Below are 23,497 nucleotides of genomic sequence, written 5' to 3'. Positions count from 1 at the left end.
CGTGCTTACCCAAAGATTGCCGTCTACTGCATTGGGCTGCGATAGCAGCTACATACACCTTTAAGGTGGACAGGGACAGCCTCCCCTCCAACCTCTCCTGCAGAAATGAGAGCACTGACCTGACTGCGCACCTTTGTGGGTCTTCGGCCTGAGAAGAACAACAATTCACGAACAAGCACCACTTTAGGGCATAAAGTTGCCTGGTAGAAGGGGCTCTGGCTTGGTTGATCGTGTCTACGATGGCAGGTGGTAGATAAGCTTGATCTTCCACATCCCATCCAGGGGCCAGATTCCAGAGGTCTGGGTGCGGATATCACAGCATGCCCCATCCCTGAGAAAGAAGGTCTTTCCTCAGGGGAATTTGCCTGGGAGGGACTGTCGTGAGGAGTACGAGGTCCGAGAACCAAGCCAGTAGAGTGACATGTTCCTCGCCCTCCCTGACCTTGCACAGCACCTGGCTCACTGGGGGAAATGCGTACTTGTGCAGCCCCGTGGGCCAGCTGTGTGCCAATGCGTCTGCCCAAGGGGAGCCTCTGTTCGGGCATACCAGAGCAGGCAGTGGGAGGTCTCTTGGGAGGCGAATAGGTCTACCTGAGCCTTGCCAAACCGTTCCCAAATCAGCTTGACCGACTGGGGTGAAGCCTCCATTCTCCACTGGGTAAGCGTTGTCGTGATAGCGCATCTGCCTCCACATTGAGGTTGCTGGGAATGTGAGTGGCGTGCAGAGGCTTGATCTGATCAAGACGTGTTTGCCCTGAACCAGCAGGAGAAACCTCCAAAGGGCAAAGAATACAGTCAACAACTCTAGGCAGTTGAGTTGCCAGCACAGCGGGGCCCCTTTCCAATGGCCCGCGGCTGCGTATCCATGTAACACGGTGCCCCAACCCAATTTGGAGGCGTCGGTCGTGACCAGAATGCGTCGGGACACCTGCTGCAAGGGGACACCTGCCCGCAGAAAGCAGAGGTCTGTCCAGGGTTTGAATGTTTGGCGACAGGCGGGAGTGACCATCACAGCTGCGGCGCCATGCTTGTCTCTGGAATCGAGTCTGGAGCCAGTGGTGAAGCAGTCTCATATGCATCAACCCCAGTGTCGCGACTGCCACGGAGGACGCCATATGCCCCAAGAGCCTCTGGAAAAGTTTTAAAGGGACCGCAGTGCCTGGCCTGAAGGTGGTGAGGCATTCCAGCACTGACAGCGTAATGAAATAAATTCAAACAAGATTTCTCTTCCCGGCCCTCCACCGGGGGACGGAGTAGTCTGCTTACCAGCGAACGTCTTGGGCTCTGGATCGATCGTCTCAGGGGTGCCTGGGAGCCTTCGGGGTCCTTGAGGGGGTCCGTGAGACGGGGGCATGCACTTCCTGCGGGGCACTCGACGTAGGGGCTGAGAGCTGGGCCCGGGTTGAGGTGGAGCTGCGCGTTTCTAAGCCACAGGTTTGCGGCGGGGCAGGATGTGTGAGATGGCCTCTGTCTACTTTTTCACCGTGGATAACTGCTGGCCGAAGTCCTCGACGGTGTCGTCAAAGAGACCGAACTGGGAGACAGGGGCTTCAAGGAAGCGTGTCTTGTCTGTCTCGCGCATCTCGACCAAGTTCAGCCACAGATGACATTCCTGAACCACAAGTGTGGCCATCGCATGCCCGAGTGACTGCGCCGTGGCCTTTGTGGCCCTGAGGGCGAGGCCGGTCGCTGAGTGCAGTTCCTGCAGCATATCGGGATCAGGACTACCCACGTGCAGATCTTTGAATGCCTTGGCCTGGTGGACTTGCACGAAGGCCATTGCATGCAGGGCGGAAGCAGCCTGTCCGAAGGTGTTGTAGGCTTTGGCGGCAAGTGATGATGTCGTCCTACAGGCCTTGGAGGGGAGCACAGGGCGACCCCGCCAGGTGGCGGCATTCTCAGGCATAGTTGGATCGAAACCACCATATCCACCTGGAGAATCGGCTGTACCTGTGGGCCGCTCTGCGATCAAGTGTAGTGAGAGCGGATGAGTGAGGGGCTTTGTGACGAGTGGAGAGGGGTGCTCTCCATGCAGTCGTCAGCTCATCATGCACCTCCGGGAAGAAAGGGACCGGGGGGTGTACCCGCTGTCATCCCCAGATCGCCTCCATCACCAGCCGCAAAATTTGCAAAACACAAAATATATGTTACTACCAATAATTTTGGCTATGGCTGTAGGATCGGCCACATTATACCTAATGAATGAAAAGCGGCATCTCCTATCAGACTTTTTTGCATTGGTGTATAACTCCAGTGTGGTCACCTTCTCCTGTGGCATGACCAGAAGTGTGTTGCATTAACAAGATTTGAAACCTGAGTTCTGATCCCGTGTAAAAACAAGAATGTAATCACATTTGCATAATCAGTTTCAAGTGTGATTCAAAGGTTGCATTTTCCCTCTAACATTCCATTTTTACTCCACTGATGGTTAAGTTTAGGTTTGGTTTTTGGGGGGTACATTTTTATAAAACATACACTGTACCTCTTCACTGAAGCATGTACAGCTGAAAATGACTCACTTCACAACTCACTTTAAGTGTCCCACCATGGGTAAGACACTTGGGAAAGCTCACAAGTGCCCATAAGTTAAACAACACTTACTGCTTTGGCCAATGTGGGCAATGTTTTGCTAAAGAAAAGTCAACCTTCTATTTCTGATTTCACTGTGAGATCTGAAACAAGAACAACAGAATGCAGGGATCTCGAGACACTTTTTGGAAGTTCCACACAGAGGTGGGTAGAGAAGCCAAATACTAACACGAATCATTACTTGGGTAAGAGTAAAAAGTATCCAATTAAAAGAGTACTCAAGTAGTGAGTAACACATTACTTTCACAAATGACATAATAGAGGTTTACTCCCCTATATTTCATAACATAATACACATTGAACAGGTACTACAGAATTATTATTATTATTAATGGAAATCCTGTCATCATTCACCATCATGTTATTCCAAACCCATATGACTTTCTTTCTTCCATGCAACATAATAAGGAGATAGTAGACAGAAAGTTTGCCTGAGTCACTAAATAATTTAATTGAATCTTTTTTAAATATATATATATATATATATATATATATATATATATATATATATATTTGGTCTGTCAATCTATAAAAATTTTGAATCAAATTAATTACATGGTGCCTTTATTAATAAATCGTGATTAATCACATTTAATCGCATATAAAAAAAAATGCAATATATAATGATGAAATAATTATTAATAGTTATCTTTAAATATTTACAAATTATATATATATATATATATATATATATATATATATATATATATATATATATATATATATAATAACAAATATTCAGATAATTAAAATGCATTACATTCTTGTGGCAGAAGAGTCAATCATTGATAAGACAATATAAAAACCAGCTTTAGAATACAATGTATTGTTTACTACCATATTATTGATCACAAGTCAATCATTGTCATAAAGTTCACAGCAATCCATTTCACAAGTGAATTTGTTAATCAGTTTGAGATCTTTTATGAGGGCTTGTTTAAGGACCCATCAATTTACACCTGCGTCAGACATGCTTGTGTAGTGTCTAGGGTGCATCATAAAATCACTGTGTGAAGTTAAATATAGTTTAATACTCAATATTTAAACACATCTTGAGATCCCATAGTTTGCATATGCGCTCCTTCAAGTGTTTTGAATGCAAGAACGTAACACATGTCTGTGTTGAGGTTTGTTTTCTTCAATGTATAAACTGTGCGTTGCTCATACAGCTGCAATTTCAATTGTGAATGGTGAGCGAGACTGTCAGTCCCTAACATTCTGTCTAACATATTTTGTGTCCCACATAATACAAAGCATAATACTGGTTTAGAGCAACATGAGGGTAGAGAAACGATGATAGAATATTACATTATGGCTGAGCTATCACTTTAAGAGATAGTTTAACCAAAAATAAAAACTATCTCATCATTTACTCACCCTCATGCCATCCCAGATGTATATGACTTCCTTTCTTCAGCAGAACACAAATTCAGATTTTTAAATAATATTTTAGCTTTGTAGGCCAAAATTGTGAAGCTCCAAAAAGCACATAAAGGCAGCATAAAAGTAATCCATAAGACTCCAATGGAGAAATCCATATCTTCAGAAGTGATATGGTAGGTGTGGGTGAGAAATGGATCAATAGAAAGCAGGGGGCAGTATGCAGAGAAGAATGTGAATCACCAAAAACACAAGAAGAAGAATATGAAAGTTTCTCTGTTTCTCATCCACACCTATCACATCGCTTCTGAAGAGATTGATTTAACCACTAGAATATTAAGGATTAATTTTATGCTGATTTTTGTTTGTTTGATTAGCTTTAAAATGTTGCCACCCATTCACTTGCATTGTATGGACCTACAGAGCTGAAACATTCTCCTATCTATCTTAATTTAAGTTCAGCAGATGAAATAAAGACATACACATCTGGGATGGCATGAGGGTGAGTAAATAATGAGAATTAAAATTTTGGTGAACTATCCCTTTAAGGGCTCTTGTCAGATCTGGATGAATTTGTCAATAAGAAGAGAGGTTTGGAAACATTTCTTGTAATTATTACAGTGAAAACATGAAAATGTCTCACAAGGACATTATATATAATGCTGAAATATAAACCAAAGCAAGATCATGCTTTATTAATGCCTTCGTTTGCTATTTCATAGCTTTTAAAGTCCTGTGTGGATTCTTATTTCAGTGTAGTTACAGTTGTCAGTGATGAAAGTATTTAGATCATTAGTTCTGTACAGCATTACTGCAGCTCTCTAAATGCAGAGTACGCAGCCTACATAGGGCACCAACTCCGGTCGTGGAACACTCGCTGTGTCTCAAACCACCCCCCTATCCACTATATATTGCACTATTTCGAGTGTCTGATTTTTGTAGGAGTGTCTGAATTCTGAGTGAGCCACTCGTTCCCTACTTTTGTTCACTCATTCTTACCCACATTGCACTCTAATTTTGTGTACATTTGATTTACACTCGACAATGGTTAATTTCCCACAATCTACCACGGGGAAGACGTACAAGCTGGGAGTTTACTGCTTCCTTCTCTCGTGTAATATTTTATTTCATGTAGAAAATAGCTTTTTGACAAATCATTACTTGATTAAAATAACAATAACATATAGAGACACAAAACATACAGATACATTTTATAATGTACTCTTTATTTGATAAAATGTGTTTACTCTTTATATTAACATACAGTATATATGAAAAATGACAAATAGAATGAAGAGTTATTGTATTAATATATTATTTAATTAGAATAACAAGTAAGGCCCAAGTATTTAAAATTTGTATATGTGACGTTGTTTCTGTTACAGCCCCAGAGCTCCGACACTCACGTCAAAATTCATGCATTGCGTTCACTTACTGCTGAGATATAGTGCCCTGTGCCATGTTCCAGAGTAATCTCTGAATAACTCACTCCTATTGAATATATTACACCATTAACAATTTAAAACATCATCTCACTTTTGGTGCTACCCTGTGGACATTTCACCTCAATAACATGTCCAGCTTTACACTTGTTAGTTTTTGATTATTATTTCTCAATGTTTTCTAGTATTAGTTTAGTTTAATTTTTAGTGTTTTATGGCTGCCAAAGCTAAAGTGTTTACTGGTTTCATTGAAATATGTATAACGTCATCAAATATCACAGGGCATTCTTGTGTCACCTCTACCTTGTGGCTTTTTTATTTGTTTTTTAGTTGCCATGTTTATTTAAGGTGGATTTCAAATGTTTAAAATCAAATAATAATGTAAAATGAATATGCGTATCAAAAACCAAAATTAATTTGAGGTCATTTTTATATTAAGTTCATTTCTGAAAACGTATTTTAGTATAGTATCATTTTTTTTTTATTTCAGTTAATAAAAATGATCTTTTAGTTTCCATTTCAGTTTTTGTTAATGATAATAACACAAAGTGTGATCACAATGGCCTCACAATGCCCTTACCGATCTCATAATGCCCTTAAGCCATGACTCCAATCACAATATAGCATTACCTCTCATAGCTGCTTGAATATAATGTGGCATACATATTAATTAGTTGCATTAAGTATTGAATGCAAGCTCATAAGTATAGATGTATTTCATACTGTCTGTTTGACAGTAAAAAAGTAAGTTTGAGTCAGTTTAAAAGTAGAACTTTTGTCCTTTCTTCATTCTCTCTGTAATGCTGGATGGGCACACTTGTCAGGCTGATGGGTGTTACACTGAGTAAGCAGCTGTCACACTGTGATGATGAAAATCAGCAGTATGCAGAAAAAACATCAGAAACGGAGAGCGTTCCAGCTAGTCCTGCACACTAGAAAGGTCCAAAATAATCACATTTCCAGTTGAGAACTTCACTTTCCCCCCATGACAACCCCTACTCCAAAATAACATCACAGTTTGACATAAAAAATACTCCAGTATACCAGTCTTTCCTGAAGCTGCTGTAGAATATTTTTCAAGTCTATGAACATTTCCAGTCTTTTTTAAAAGGCTGAAAATGAAGAATTGTTATGCATAAGGAAAAGTTATTTAAGACAATAAATAAATAAACCTAATTTGAGAAATTGTTACTCTTTTAAGGAAAGTGTGTTTGCAATGCCAATGCTATTCCAGATGCACAGTATATGTAATGAGTAAAGGATAATGTACAGTTACAGTAGCCGGACGTTATCGTGAGGGTGATCAGGACTTGTCTTATGTCATCTTGAAAAGGTTTTTTTTTTCCCCCATAGTGATAGTCTGACTGTACATTATCCCACATATTACATGGCTACTTACCAATTAAATAAATGGACATGAAATATTGATTTGAGCTAAAAAAGTTAGTAACACTTAAAGTTTATATGAGTTTTAGTGAACACAATAGTTGAGCTAATAGTTAAACATGAACTTACAATGAACAAAACATTTACAGTATTTAATCATGTTGGTTAATGTGGATTTTTACACCTATATTTTTTAAGTTAAACGTTTACCTTAACATTAGTTAAAATATAATGAACTAAAATGATGTAACAATGAAAGAGTGGTTTCTCATCTCTCAGCTGTGTCAGTTTGGAAAGATGAGGATGACCTGATTAATTGATTCATCCACTCAATTGATCACACAGATCAATACAAGCCAAGTCCTACTTGTCAGCAACTCAAGGGGAATCAGTCTTCAGAGATTATTAAGATATAAAACACCTCCTTCACTTCATCTTTCTTACTGCCTGCCTATAATTTTTACATCTTTTATCTCTTTACTTTGTGGAGAAAAAAAAACACTTTCTTGCCCCAAACTGCAATTAGTGCAGACATGTGTCTGGGCAGCTGTGGAGAGTAGTCAGTGCCCCTGCTGTGCTGATGGGACAGCAGGTGTCCTCCTGGCCTGACTGAATTATTCAGAGCTACAGCACACTGAGGGAAACCCTGCACATCATCTAAAAAAAACAGGGGTGTAAAGTAACACATTTCAAATACTCATGTTACTGTAATTAAGTAGTTTTTCCCAGGAATTTTACTTTTTTAAGTAGTTTAAAAATGTGTTCATTTTAAGTGCTGTATATCATATCTATCAAAATGATTGGCAAGAAAGAGTCTCGTGACCCCCGCCAAATCAAATCACAAACTTGAATGGCAGCTGTAGACCTGGCGCCAACTGTGGAGGATGCCTCAAGCACAGTTCAACACCTGAAATGTCTTTTTGCAATGAAAAAGGCCAACTGCTTGATTGTGTCATTTGAGTTTAACTTGCTCAAGCCAGATATCAGCATTAATCCTGCCTCTAATTTGAAGAAACATATTGAGGTAAATTTCATATTTCTGCTTACTAGATTATGTGTGTCTATAATGTAGCCTGTAAATTAACTATCTATCACTGAGATTATTGGGTTGACGTGAGAGATTAAGGCAATATTATCAATAGGGCTGGGCGATTAAAAAAAATATCTGAAAAAAAAAAAAGAAAAGAGATTGATATCGATGATACATTTTTGAGTAATTTTCTATACTTAGCCTATATTCTACATCTATGACAGGGGTGTACATTACATCAATCGCGAAAGCAAGACAACCACTGGTTGGATGATCTAGATAAAATATAAAAGATTGACTTTTTGATTTGAGAATTTTCACTTTTGCATGAATTATTCCTTTGAAGCCCGATGTGGCCCCTGTTCCAAACCACTGCTCAACCCCCTCTATTGTGCGGGACATAACACACCAAGTGACCTTGCTTTTTTAGTGGGTTCTCGTAAAACAAAACAAAATATATATATATATATATATATATATATATATATATATATATTTATACATTCCTTGCATTGATTTGAACACGTTTTGTGCGTAACAGTAACTCTTGTCAGCATTAAGGGAAATTTAGACCCTACACGTAAACTGATTTTAATGTAATTGTTTCATACATTATGATATTGAAAATAACTTTCATCTTTTCATTTCTGTAATCATGTCTTTTTAAATCAGATTAATGTCGTTTTTACAGTATCATAGATAAGTGATTTATTTTAAAAGATGTCAGTCACAAACACCTATAAAATACCTATATTTTTTATACTTTCTGGCAAACAGCCATAAAAGGGAATGTAAATTAAGGTATGTGTGCTACTTTTTAAATTGCAGTGTAGAGTTTTTATTTTAAAGGGTCATAGTTTAAGCAACTCAGTACTCAATACTCACTACTCATGAGTACTTTTAAATGAGCTACTCTTTTACTCTTACTCGAGTAGATTTTAGTACATGTACTTTTACTCTACTCATACTAAATGTTTTAAGATGTAACAGTACTTTTACTTGAGTATTATTTTTCAGTTCTCTTTGAAAGTGGAGATTGATAGTAAAAAGGATGCATGTATTTCTCTGTTTCTCACCCACACTTTTATCTCTTCAAAAGATATGGATTTAATCACTGGAGTCGTATGAATTAATTTTATGCTGCCTTTATGTGATTTTGGAGCTTCATGTTCACATGCATTTTGTGGACTACAGAGCTCACATATTCTTCTAAAAATCTCAGTTTGTGTTCTGGAGAAGAAAGAAAATCATACACATCTGCCATGGCATGAGGGTAAGTAAATGATTACATTCCTTTTTGGGTGAACTATTCCTTTAAGTTTTCAATTTTAGTGAATTGTTTTTAATTAGAAGACAATACATGACTATGGTACATTGTTTCATGTTTTTTTTTTTTGAATGGTCCACTAATTAAATCATATTCAAAATTTTCTGCAATATGGTACATTTAATTTGGTTCCTCGCCGGAGGTTGTTACATGGTTGTTACACAGTTGTAACATTGTAAATATTTTTTTTTTTAATTTTGAGGCGGCTTGTTTAGCAGGGATAGTTCACCCCCCAAAAATACTGTTTTCATTTGCACACCCTCATTTTGTTCCAAACCTTACTTTCTTCAATGTAATACAAAAGTAGATGTTGGTCTAAGCCCTCAGTCACTTTACACTTCCATTTTACTGAGAGGGGGAAAAAAAACACTATGCCAAATTTCTTCAAAATATATCCTCAAAGTTATATGGATTTGGAGGGTGTGTAAACAATGGCAGAATTTTCATTTTCGGGTTAACTAACTCTCAAGGAATTGTTCACCGAAAAAGTTTATCACTCTAATGCCATGCTAGATGTGGTTGACTTTCTTTCTTCTGCTGAACACATACAAATATTTTTAGAAGAATATCTCATCTCTGTAGGTCCATACAATGCAAGTGAATGGGTACTGAAATGTGTAAGCTTCAGAGAGCACGTAAAGGCAGCATAAAAGTAATTCATAAGACCCTAGTGGATAAAACCGTATCTCAAGAAGTGATGTGACTGGAGTAAAAGTAACAGATCAATATTTAAGTACTTTATTAATATGAATTCTCCTCCCTGCCCAGTAGGTGGCGATATGCATGATATGAAGAACAACCTCGTCTCACAGTGAAAACGTGACTCTAAATAAATTTTTGCAAAACTTGTTATACTGTCTCCAGATACAATTCCCTGCAGTTTCCAGTTCAAATGGCCACTAGAGGTGCTACAACAACAGTCAGTTTGATTAACTTTTTCTCAAATCATGGCTTTAATACTAGATTTTAATAAATACTTATTTTTCTCTCTATTTCTGAGACCCTGCTATTTTATGATATCAACACACATTTACTCTAATGTATCTTTTGAAAAACAATTAATTTTAATGCTTTTATTACAGACCCACCAACATATATGCAGTTATTCCAACATTATTAGCTTGCCCGGAAGCTCACCTCATAGAGCATCGGCCTTTGAGTCGGAGGTCCACGGTTCAAATGCATCCATGAACTCAAGCTGACATGTGATAGCACAGAGTAGTAGAAGCGACACAAAAAACACATATTCTGAAGCAACCCCATAATTTTATTTCATTTCTGCTTATTAAAACACTAATTATTAGTTTTAGATATTGATTAAGTAAGGATGTCTTTTTTAACGTCTTGTTACCATTTTAAAACACTTATAATTAGGTTTAGCCGTTGATTAGGTAAGGATGGATTTTTTAATGTCTCATTTATATTGAAAACACAATTGGTTAGGTTCAGGCTCAAGTTTATTGTTAAACAGGTATGTTTTAAAAACATCCATCTTTCACCTTAAAACCTGGTCTGAATATGACACCATTTTACTTGCTTTTGGAACCCACAGCTGGACATCTCACTGGAAAACTGCAACCAAATGTCACAGCCTTCTGTTTCCCCCGGACTACATTTCCCAGAATGCACTGTCCTCATCACTGCCATCTGCTCCCCATCATTCTCACCTGTTCTCCATTGCATCGTCAGCTCTTGTGTTTTTAAATATTCTCATGTCCGTTGTTCATAATTGCATAGTTAATGTTAACACATACGACTGTCTTGTTTTGTTACCCTTATCATCATCTTCCGTGTATTCCCATCTTCTTTTGTTTGTGGATTAAATGATTGCTGCATTTATATCCTGCTCTGTCACCTCATCTCTTCATCTATATCAAAACGTGACACCAAACATGTTATACAGCAGGTACTGTCGAGTTATCCAGGGAATTTTACACATCAGCATCTGCCTCCAACTTGAAAATGAGCATCAGTCATTCACAAAGACACAGGGAACAACTCCAAATGGACTTTCCACAACTTGTATTCATTTATCAACAGATTCCACAACAGATTAAACAGTAGTCAGATCCAAGATTCAGATTGTCCAATTAAACTCAAGTTTGTTCAATTTAGTGATACACAAATCCAGATAATCACATCAGTTTGTTCATTTAGCTTCCTTCATGAATTTGCTTGTTAAGTTACAGTTCCCTGTTTAAGCATAATAAGCATAAAATTGTACCATTGCACATTGAATTAACACTGAAACAATGTGTGCTCACAATTCACAGTTACAGGTTCACGTTACACATAAACAATATGTGCATTACCTCCACATGCTAATGTTTCATAATATGAGTCAATTAATTTCTAAATAGTCCATGATTATCTTCAAATAGCACAGATTAGAGAGATAGTCAACCCTTTCCCAACTAGAAAGTGTTTTGATCCTACCATCGGGATGACTGTTCGCTAGTGTGCTGTCCCCTTCTTTCTGTGTTTCACTCACATCATCCACATAGAAGACACTTGTGCCACTGGATATTGATCTCTTGAGCGATCACTTATCCCTCTTTCTGCAGTTCTGTCCTCTGCTCACATCCACCATGTGAGCTTTTACTTCCGTAAACTCTCGGCTGATTCGGCTGCTTTTCGTCACTTACCGTCAGTCGCTTCTCTCTATATCACATTAATTCAGTGCCTGTTTTTTTTTTTTTTTTTTTTTATGCTTTTGCTTTTTGTTTTTGTTTTTCTTAAAACTGTGTTTAACTTCACAGATACAATTTGAATTGCAAAAATGTTGTCATGTTCACGCAAATTTCATGAGATCAGGCTGATGAAGATTGCAAATTGCCAATACACAAGAAGAATTTGAAAGTGAAAGTGGAGACTGATAGAAAAAAGTACTTTGAAGAAGTAAAAGGACTTAAAAATTCCAAACCTATCATATCACTTCTAAATATGTGGATATAACCACTGATATTGTATGGATTACTTTTACACTGCCTTTATGTGCTTTTGGTTTTATGAGTTTTAAAATTTTGGTACCCATTGACTTGCGATGTATGGACCTTCAGAGCTGACATCTTTTTTAAATTGTTTTATGTGATCAGCAGAAGAAAAAAAGTCCCACATCTGGTATCACATGAGGGTAAGTAAATGAGGAGAAAACTTACATTTTTGGGTGAACTATTCCTTTTTTATGTTCTTCTCCACTCTTTGCATTGTGCATCTCATGTTTTTAGTATTTCTTGCAAGAGCACACATTTCTTAGAAGATGCATCAGCCAGGGGCGTTGCTAGACATAAAGCTCTACTGGGGCACAGGTCCCCCATTACTCATATAATTTTTTTTTTCTTTCTTGAAAGCCTGCTGCGTGAAAGAAGTTTGCAACACAATGCACTATACAAACTTCCCTTGCTTAACCCACTATTCCTACACTACAACATGTACTGGGAATGGTAAACATGTAGAGATATTAATCTTTATGAAAATATATATTTAAGTGTCTGCAACATACTGTACATGAGCATTCTCAACATGTTTTACAGCCTAAAAAGCATACACTGTATACACAAATAACAAAACCGGAGAAAACATTCTTGCATATTTGAATTCTATATTACAGAGGAAAACCTCTGTCAAGTAAGTCTATGGAATTACATTATCCAACGTCAGGCAAAACAGCCTTAGACAAAACGGCTTTAGACAAAAAGGTCTCAGAATGAGCAGAGTTGGTCGCTAGGCAGAGTTGGTAGCTAAACTGGCTGAGTTTGGTTGCTAGCTTGCGAAAATAGCTGAGCTATCTCTAACTTTATAAATGCAGAAGTGTTGTTTCTATAAATTAATAACTAGCATAATTGGTGTAAGTTTAAACTGATGTTTGAAACTCATTAAGTTTACTTGCAACAACAACTCAAAACAAGCCAAACTATGGTCCTTTATAGTCGCTAGGTAATTGGCACACAGCAGACATAGTTACTGCAAACTGTTTATGTAGTGTTCTAAACTAGTGCTAGCGAATTAAATGATTAATTTCATATCCAAAATATTGATTCATTGTTATCATACACAATTAAAGACAGTACTACAGAAAACAAAAAGGTGTTTATTTTCTCTGCAATTCCATAGACTTGACAGGTTTTCCTGAGCATTTATGCTTTTTCATCTGATGTCTGAAACCTGACTCTGACAGCTGAGGATGTAGTTTGTTTATCAAGTATTACCTCCCTCAAACTCATCTCTCCTTTCTGCTTTCCTGTCCCCAAATAATTTTCTGATGTTCATTTACAGGAGCCAATAATGTTTGAGTCAAAATAAGATCATCTTTATTATTTACAAATGTACTTTAGTTTCATCATGTTTTCATAGCCTACCTCAATTCTGACTTGCGTGCCGACACCTGGGTAGGGTTGCACCAGCTGTGCGTAAGTTCTCTCGTAAGTTAGGACCTAAGGGCTTACTAGATATTTTGTAACTAAGTTGGTGCTTAATTTGGTTGCACCACCTGTTCTTAAGGCAAGACTTAACTAGTCGAACTAGTCGAAGTTATGTGTAGTTGCAAAATATGGAAGTGGATCGTAGTTCTAGCGGAAAGACCAGCAGGTGCAGATCATCACATTATTAGCTGGGTAACTCCTAGCCAATTGCACGTAAGCCAATGCTTTATAAGTCCGCTCACAATCTATCACATTGCTGTTTTTTGGCGTGCTAACACTGCTATCATCTCAACTTCTGCCAACATCAAACCCACGGGGAGTAAACAACCAGCAAACCCGGATCTTCACCCATATCTCATTCACTCAGGAGATCTCTCTCAATCGCATTGCATGACCCGGCGCGGAAGGAGCGCGCACCCCGCGAATCCTGCTAAATCATCGGCCCAGGCAGCAGCCAGCTTCCATCAGAAATAAGCTAAGTCATTTTCATATCCATCAAATGCATTCAGATCTAGTCATGGGTCTAGACCTTCCGTTGCCATGCTACCTGTTCATCACAAAGTTGCAACACTGCCTGTTCATCATAACGCATTCGCATCAACATCAAAAGCCAGTATTTCATGTCAACAGCGCATTCACTCTCATAGTATGGTAGGCAATCGTGTAATCTCATGAGGGCAACTCGGTCAAGGTTCATTCACTTGTCATTTACAGTCTGCATGCCCGAGCGTTCCCCATCGGGGAATTAAGATAATTATTCATGCATATCATCATGTACAGTCAACGCTTATCATACGGGCTCTCATTACTTCATTCAGTAAGATTCCCCCATTTTGCGTCCGCCTTCGCCCAAATCATGTAACGGGTGCGTTCCAATCCAATTCATCATCTCTATGTCCTACTCACTAGGAAGACCGAGCCCATGATGTGAGCATTCCGAGGGAGCATGACATCACAGTTTCACCTGGTGATGTGTGCCCCCCCTTCCCGAGCACAAACCATGCAAATTACATACCCAACTTAAATGGCTGTATCTACTGGCTCCCCTGGAGTATGGACACAGTTGCAGTATCTTTTGAAAGAATACACTTTGGGCTTCACTTCTCAAGTTTCAGTATTAATATATGTTGTTATTTTAAAGCAAAAAACTACAATCAAAAAAAAAAGAAAAAAAAAGTTTTGGACTTTGAGATGGGCTCATTCTGTTTAGAAGATTTCATATAAGATAATATACAGTTTTACAACGGGAATGCTGCTCAGATTGCATAGTCTGTCGAAGAACGACGAAGTGTAATTCTTCCAGGCGAGATCTCATGTAAACATAGAGAACATATCAAGTTTTATAATTGCGTACAGCGGAGATCGGATGTCGGCGTCGAACACTTGGACCTTCGAAAGGACGTATAATCTGTTAACATTAATCGCATATCCATGCATGCATATATCAGAATGCAAATATATTAGACGTAAGCAGAGTGACGTCACTCCCGAGTGCAAACAAATGCGTATCAACGGGTTAATATAGCCTTCACCAAGCCTTGTGAAACAATTGACTTCGTTCGGTACAACATTCGATGAGGTTCCCAGAGCGCCTCCAAGGGTGCATTTACACGATCCATAAAACGCAGCATTTTCTTACTGCCGACATACTTCCATGTTCTCATCGCTAGCACCACTGTTGCGGCGCGCCTCTGACCCCTAGCGGTAGGCTCCGCACCGCTTCCCCTATTCATCAGATTATCTACCACCAGCGTAAGGCATTTCGCTATGATCAGGTCATACAGCGAGTAATTCCCATCTCATGGCATACTTCTTTTATTATCATTCAGGCATCATCAAAGAGCAGAAATTTGTTGGCATGTCTTCACAAATCATTCACTCATTGTGGTCAGACCACTACAGCAACAACTAATCAGAACCAATATGATCGACAGCGTAAATGCCGGAATTCAGCCATACATGTTTAGGCGTGCGTGCATCTGGTCTCCGGAATATGTCAGAGACAATGGTAACTTGGCACATCAGCCGTCGAATCAGCTATAAAACACATTTGGAAGGAGAACTGCAAATATTCACAAAAGATAAAGTGCGATACTGCATCTTCAGGTCGTAACGGTGGGACATGAACAGCCGGAACTGATCCATGCTCGAGAATCACATTCTTGAAGATCCCGATTCATATCGACACACATTCACAAAGCAGTCTCGTGCAAGATGATTTGCACAAACATGCACACATTTTCGTATGTTTTGGGGCACACCTCCTTCAAAAACTAAACCGTCCACTGCATCTTCAGGGCTCTATGCCGGGAGTACATAACACTCTCATGTTCCTTTTACAGCCAACAACTAACCTCTCATGGAGCTGAGACATTATTCGTCTCACCATATTTGCTCCAGCTCGAGGAATAAGAGGGAGGCGAGAGAGAGAGAGAGAGAGAGAGAGAGAGAGAGAGAGAGAGAAAAAAAAACAACCAACAACGACGAGCCATGTCTCTAGAATTCTAGACATCACACACATTCTCTAACCATGCAAGCTTCCCCCCTAAAGAAACATGACAGGATCAGGTCTATTTTCACATCGTTCCCTGGTCAGTTTGGGTCTCCTAACGCAATCTCCAGCCCCATCAGGCCTCCTCAATTTTGCCATGCTTATCATTCCTCAAGGCCACTCCGCAGTTTTTCTGCCTCCTCACACTAGCTCATTCCATAGACAGCCTCTCCTATCCACCAATCGATGATGGCTGGCGAGAATCTCCGTATGACACGCCCCTATTTCTCGGACATGGCTCCCTCCATAGGATTCAGGGGTTGCCGTCTAGGACCATGGTTCACCGGGGAATGGCCAGAATGATACTTTCTTCAATATAGCTTCCTACGCTCCAGACGCTCTCTTCGTAAGTAATCCCATTGCTAGATATTTCATAATTGAATGTATTTAACCAATGTTCTGGATCTATAATCCCAGTCTCGATGCGGCTCAGCGGAGGGAAGAAAGAAATGACACCGAGACCCAAGCTTCAAATCCTTCCTCGCCATTCGTACAGCACTTCAACATACGGTCCAGCATACCGTTTGAGTTCAGAAATAGGAAATACATCCCAAGAACCACTGCAGCCTCATTCCACAGCAAGCTACATCTACAAAAGAAGTTTAAAATAGGCCTTTCTTATTCCACACCCATCATCACGGCCAGCGTCATATGGGTTCGTTTACCTGTCTTGATCCAATAAACAGCCTTCAAATTTGTACACAGAAATGTTAAAAAGATGTGAATTTCAGTTTTATCGAGCTACGGTTGATGTTCAAACCTTGTCTGCTCATGTAACTGTCAGCTGTAATAAGTTATATCTACATTAAAATAAGATTCGTAATAAAAGTAGATTTAATAAATAGTATATTTGCCCTGTGTAAATAACAATATATAGGAACTGTATCTAAAATAATTAAGGGGTGATAAATAAATGCTAATACAACAGGCTGGAAAAACAGACATTTATTCATTTTAATATCTTACATATTTCGTATATGTTGACACTTGACACCAGACGAGGCACACTGACAAATGCAGCGTTTGAACAGTTTCATGCTGATGAGCTGCTTAAAAGTAAAAAAAAAATGTCTCTCTTGTAAATGTAAACGAGTGTAAATGCCAACATCATCATATATGTCGGAATAATTGATGACTATCATGCAAAACATGGTCGGAGGCTTCCGTAAATATTTTGTTTAAATGTAGGTTTACGTTCTACCTAATTTTAATGGTGCAAAGATCAAATATTTTGTGGTGCGTAAGTTGTGACTTAGGGTGTGTTCACACTTGTAGTTCGGTTCTCTTATTCTGGACCAAAAATGAAAATGATACATTTAGTCCTGGTTCATTTAGCGTTCACTCACGCATTTTTAACACCGTACCTAACGACACAAAACCAAATGCATCAGGGAAAAGTCACGACCTGATTGGACAGCTTTTATGACGTATATTTTTTGACGGAACTTACCGAACATCCAAAACAAGACGAGCCCTCGATAGAGTGAGGCTCACTCAATAGAGTGAGCCCTGATACCTACTGGCGAAGCTTGACCGCGCGCCTCATAGGCCAGGTCAATAGCGTCCCTCACCCAATGCGACACAGTCTGCTTGGTGGCCGCCGCCCCCCTGTTGCGGCCCCCATGGCAAAGAGTTGTTGCCCTGACTTATGCCACTGGCTAGTGCGGTGGACATAAGTCTGAAGGGCACAGACTGGCAAAGTCTGTGAAGTCTTTCCTGCTCCGGCGTTGGAAACGGCGTGGAGCAGAAGGCTTCGAGAGTGACCGGATGTAAGGTCAAGAAAGGTACCTTAGGCAGGTAGTCAGGATGAGGGTGCAACATTGCTTTGGTCATTCCTGGGGCAAACTCTAAACAGGCTGGCAAAACATGTGGGTCCCCAATTCTCTTTAGAGAGGTAATCGCCATAAGAAAAACTATCTTGAGAGTCAGATGTCTGTCAGACACTGACTCTAGAGGTTCCAAAGGGGGATCTCAACCACTCAAGGACTATTGCTAAGTCCTATGAAGAAGTCCTGGTCCTAGCAGGAGGCCACAGTCGCATGGCTCCACGAATGAAGTGATTGAGTAGAGGATGCCTCCCAAAGGGCACCCCGTCCATCAAGGCATGGCAAGCCGAAACACCGGCCACATAGACCCTGAGAGTAGCGGGGCATATGCCTGCTGACAGTTTTTCCTGCAGAAAGTCCAGAACTGAAGAAATCTGGCAGTTAACTGGATCTGCATTACGTGCACTGCACCATCTTTCAAAGACACCACATTTATTGGCGTAACTTCTAGTAGAGGGAAACGCATACAGGCACATTCTGGGCCATGTATGCGTCAAGGGAGCTGGGTGACTCAGAGAGGAGTAGGGGAGACATTGCGCTGTTTGTTGAGGTGAAGAGGTCCACTTCTGCCCTGTAAAATCTCACGCAGATTTGTTCCAAGTAGAGGGAGCCCTCACACTTAAAATGGTCTCGATAACATCAGGTGAAAGCCCTGTGTCCCTCAGTTGGTACCCCTCAGGGGCCAAACATGAAGGTTGGATATAAACTGCCCTGAGTGACATTAGCTTGCCCTGGGCCCAAAGGAGAATCCGACGTGCCAGAAAATTCAGCTGACGTGAACGTGGACCTCCTTGATGGTTTATGTAAGAGACTATCGCTGTATAGTCCACCCGCACCGAGACATAGCAGCCTCTGGAGTAAGTATTTCAGGGCCAGAAATAAAGCCATCAACTCGAGACAGTTAATGTGACAATCGAGCTGATGACCCTCCCATTCCCCTAGAGCTGGATGACCACTTAACACCGCTACCCAGCCCGTCAGGGAGGCGTCTGTCTTTAGCAACCTGTGATGACAAGACGCACCTAGAGTGGGACCCAAGGTAAGAAACCGGGGTCTGAACCACATAGAAAGGGAACGAAGCACGCAGCGCGTAACCCTTATTTGCCTAAGGGGACTGGCCCTTGGGTGAAATCCCCTGGCTTTTAGCCACAGCTGAAACAGTCTCATGTGCAGAAGGTCCAAAGGGATCACCGTGGACGCAGACGCCATGAGACCTAGATTCGTTGATACTGATGAACAGTGCAACCTTGACCTAGCCTGACTTTGCTCAGGGAGTTCTGAATGGGAATGATTCTAGCGGGAGACAACTGTGCCCGCATGGTGATCGAATTCCAGATAATCCCAGAAAGGTAATTTCCTGGTTGAGAGAGAGAATGCTCTTTTTGACGTTGAGTCTCAGACCCAGAGAAACCAGATGAGCTTAGACAATATCTCTGTGCTGGACAGCCAGTTCTTGAGACTGTGTTAGTATCAGCCAGTCATCTATGTAATTCAGAATGTGGATGCCCTGGAGTCGCAAAGGAGCCAGTGCTGCATCCATGAATTTTGTGAATGTGCGGGGTGATAGGGCTAGGCCGAATGGAAGAACCCGATAGTGGAAGGCTTTGCCCCCAAAAGCGAACCTCAGGAACTTCCTGTGCTGCGGCAGAATTTCTATATGAAAATATGCGTCCATGAGTTCGATCGTGACCAGCCAAACATGATGTTGGGCTTGTAACACCACCGTCTTGATAGTTAGCATCTTGAACTTGAACACCCTGACTGAGCGGTTCAAGCCTTGAAGATTTAAGATCGAACGCAACCCACCACCCTTCTTGGGAACCAGGAAGTATTTGCTGCAATAGCCTGACTCTTTCTCTGGAAGGGGAACACGTTCTGTGGCCCCTTGACCAAGAGATTTTGCAGTTCTTTCCACAGTAGACATGCCTGCTTCGGTTTTACGGTAGTGGGGACCACGCCGCTGAAACACGGAGGGCGGCGAGCAAATTTAATTCTGTAGCCTTTTATCTACTGTTCTTAGGACCCACAGAAAAATGCCTGGCAGAAGTTTCCACGCTGCCAGGTTCTCTGAGATGGGTATTCATTTCGACACTTCCTGTTGAGGGGACATCGAGTGTTCTGTGTCCTGGACTAAGGCAAGAAAAAGCGGTACACCCAACTTTTTATTGGAAGCCTCTAACTCCCAAAACAGAAGAGGCGGCAGGAATGGAGAGGTTTCGTGGGGGTACCGAGAGGGGCGAAGTGGATGATACACGCACCCCGTCCCGAGGGGGGCTACCCCCACATAAACGTCAGGGTTTTTTTTCCTTTTAGAAATAACTGCTTTGAGGTCTAGCTTTGGGGGCTGCTGAGGGCAACGAACCAGACCCCAGTCTTTATGAGGGGGAGCACAATTCACCACGCTTCGTTTTTGAGCCTCCCGTCTAGAAGGACCTGGGCGGGGCTGGGTGGCTGATGGCCCCTCCACCTGAGTGTGGCGAGGAAGGAATTGCCCTAAGGCTTCCTCGTGACTTGCTGCCTCCTGGAACCTGGTGATAACTATATTCATAGCATCACCAAATAAACCAGAAGGCGAAACCGGGGCATCGGGAAGGAACTTTTTTGTCCTTGTCTCTGATGCCCGAGGTTAAACCATAAGTGTCTCTTCATGCTGACTAAAGCAGACATAGACCGGCCAATGGATCGGGCCATCTGCTTGGTCGTGCAGAGAGACAGATCCGTGACTTGACGAAGCTCAGAAAAAGCCTCTTCATCGACCGTGGTGCCCACACTCAGGTCCTTCAACAGATTAGCCTAGTGCGCCTATAACACTGCCATAGTGTGCAGGGCAACACCAGCCTGACCTGCTGCCTGATAAGCTTTCCCCACAAGCGTGGAGGTGGTCCTGCACAGCTTTGTGGGGAGAGTAGGTCCCGGTAGATGCCGAGCCAGGCGAGAGAGAACCTGCAAGTGTTTCTTCTACCAGTGGCATCACCGAATACTCCTGAGCTTCAGCACCCACGATAGTCGAATATGTCAACGTCGAGGGCACGCAGACACAGGAAGTATAAAGATTCCTCCATGAATGAGAATACTTGTTATGGAGGTCATAGAGGAAAGGAAGGGACTGATATAGCGTTCCCTTCACCCTTTTATTTATTTATTTTGGCCACCAGACAGAAATTTTTCATCTAGTTTGGAGCGTTTTGGGGGGTCTGTTGTTAGCCACTTTATTATTGTGTGTGGAACGTACAGAGGTTCAGCATCCCCCTCATGAACCGAAGAGGCACCGAGGCGCGCTTCAGGCTTACGAGAAGGATCAGCTGGATCTGGGGAGAGAGCGAGCGAAAGGGACGGAACTGTCTCTCGCTTCTCAGCCAGATCTATACGAGAGCCCCACTAATTAAGTGTGGGCATCGACTTTCGGAAGTAAGCAAGGTGAGCGCAAAGGATTTTGACTGAAAGCAGATCGCAATGCGCGCACCCGCCCTGCCAAAACACGTGTCCCTCTCAGCCATAGAGCGGAGACAAGGTAACACACATTGTTTGCCCTGACTTTCGGTCATTCTTACTTTTTTTTTTTAAAGAAGAGAGAAAGGTCTTCTGCACACTGCCTAACAAATTCTAACTCCTAACAGAGGGAAGAAAGTTCTGACAGGTTCGTGATATACACACACACACAAAGAGATCTGACGACGCACCTGTGACGCATCTATTTATAGCCCTGCTGCAGGTGCATCCAATGATTACACTGGCAGAGGTTTTAAATTCCGGTCAAAGTTCATTGACGTGTTACACACATATTCACAGATGGTCAAACACATGACGTTTTTCCCCAAAGTGCTCTCAGCGCAGCATCAGAAGTGTAGCTTTTTTGAAAAGGGAACGTGCTTTTTGCCATAGGGTTGTGTAGTTCCAGCATCTACCAGCAGGTGCTAACAGGGACCTGCTTACCAGACAATTTCTGACCCCCTCTAACCTGGGAGTATGTGTGTGGGTGAGTGATAAAATAAGTAATATTATCTGACATATACATGCAAGTGTTTCTTTGTCCGGAAAGAGATTAAAGAAAGACATTTCTAGAGGCATTACTATATATAGCTGTAAGGGGGTTAAGATGGGCAAGGAGGAGGCGAGAACCGGCTTGTCAATATAAATAATGTTTAATTAAACTCAAAACAAAAAGCACAAACATAAACACACACATAACGGACATGCCCGTAATTCTCTCTCTCTCGAACTGTCGTCACCGGCCGCCTTTATCCCTCGCGTGCCCCATCAGGACGATTGGGGACCGGGCGTGCGACATTCCAGCCTGGCCCTGCCCCCCTCCGCTCCACAATAGCCTAATGCCAATAGTTTATATTTCAGTACATCCTATTTAGGGGATGCTCGTCATCATCTAGGGACTTAAAATAAGTTTACTTAAATTCATTGAGACTCAGTCTCAATGACAGCACGTCTCACGAGCGAGCGTGCTCAGTCGGTGCTGGACTGCCTCGCTTCCTTCAAGCCAGGCACAGTGGTCCCTCTAAAACTTTTCCAGAGGCTCCTGGGGCATATGACGTCCTCCGCGGCGGTCGCGCCGCTGGGGTTGATGCATATGAGACCACTCCAGCACTGGCTCCAGACTCGAGTCCCGAGACAAGCATGGCACCACGGCAAGCATCGGGTAAGGATCACCCCCGCCTGCCTCAAAACACTCTGACCCTGGACAGACCTCTGCTTTTTACGGGCAGGAGTGCCCCTTCAGCAGGTGTCCCGACGCGTTCTGGTCACAACCGAGGCCTCCCGGTCCGGGTGGGGTGCCGTGTGCAGCGGGCACGAAGCAGCGGGCCGTTGGAAAGGGGCCCCGCTGCGTTGGCACATCAATTGCCTGGAGTTGCTGACCGTCCTTCTTGCTCTCAGGAAGTTCCTCCCGTTAGTTCGGGACAAACATGTCCTCGTGAGATCGGACAGCACCACGGTGGTGGCGTACATAAATCGTCAAGGCGGCGTACGCTCCCGCCACATGTCACAACTCGCCCGCCGTCTCCTCCTATGGAGCCTGCAGCGACTCAAGTCGCTGCGTGCCACTCACATCCCCGGCAAGCTCAACGTCGTAGCGGACGCGCTATCACGACAACGCCTGCCCGGCGGGGAGTGGAGGCTTCACCCCCAGTCGGTCCAGCTGATTTGGGAAAAGTTTGGCAAGGCCCAGGTAGACCTGTTTGCCTCCCAGGAAACCTCCCACTGCCCGCTCTGGTACGCCCTAACAGAGGCTCCCCTCGGGACAGACGCGCTGGCACACAGCTGGCCTTCGGGGCTGCGCAAGTACGCATTTCCCCCAGTGAGCCTTCTTGCACTGGTGCTGTGCAAGGTCAGGGAGGACGAGGAGCAAGTCACGTTAGTGGCCCCCTACTGGCCCACTCGGACTTGGTTCTCGGAACTCAGACTTCTCGCGACAGCTCCTCCCTGGCGAATTCCCCTGAGAAAGGACCTCCTCTCTCAGGGATGGGGCACGCTCTGGCACCCGCGCCCAGACCTCTGGAACCGCCACATATGGTCCCTGGACGGGATGCGGAAG

This window comes from Xyrauchen texanus, chromosome 13 (genome assembly GCF_025860055.1).
Source record: "Xyrauchen texanus isolate HMW12.3.18 chromosome 13, RBS_HiC_50CHRs, whole genome shotgun sequence".
NCBI lineage: Eukaryota > Metazoa > Chordata > Actinopteri > Cypriniformes > Catostomidae > Xyrauchen > Xyrauchen texanus.
This window is presented reverse-complemented; position numbering follows the sequence as displayed.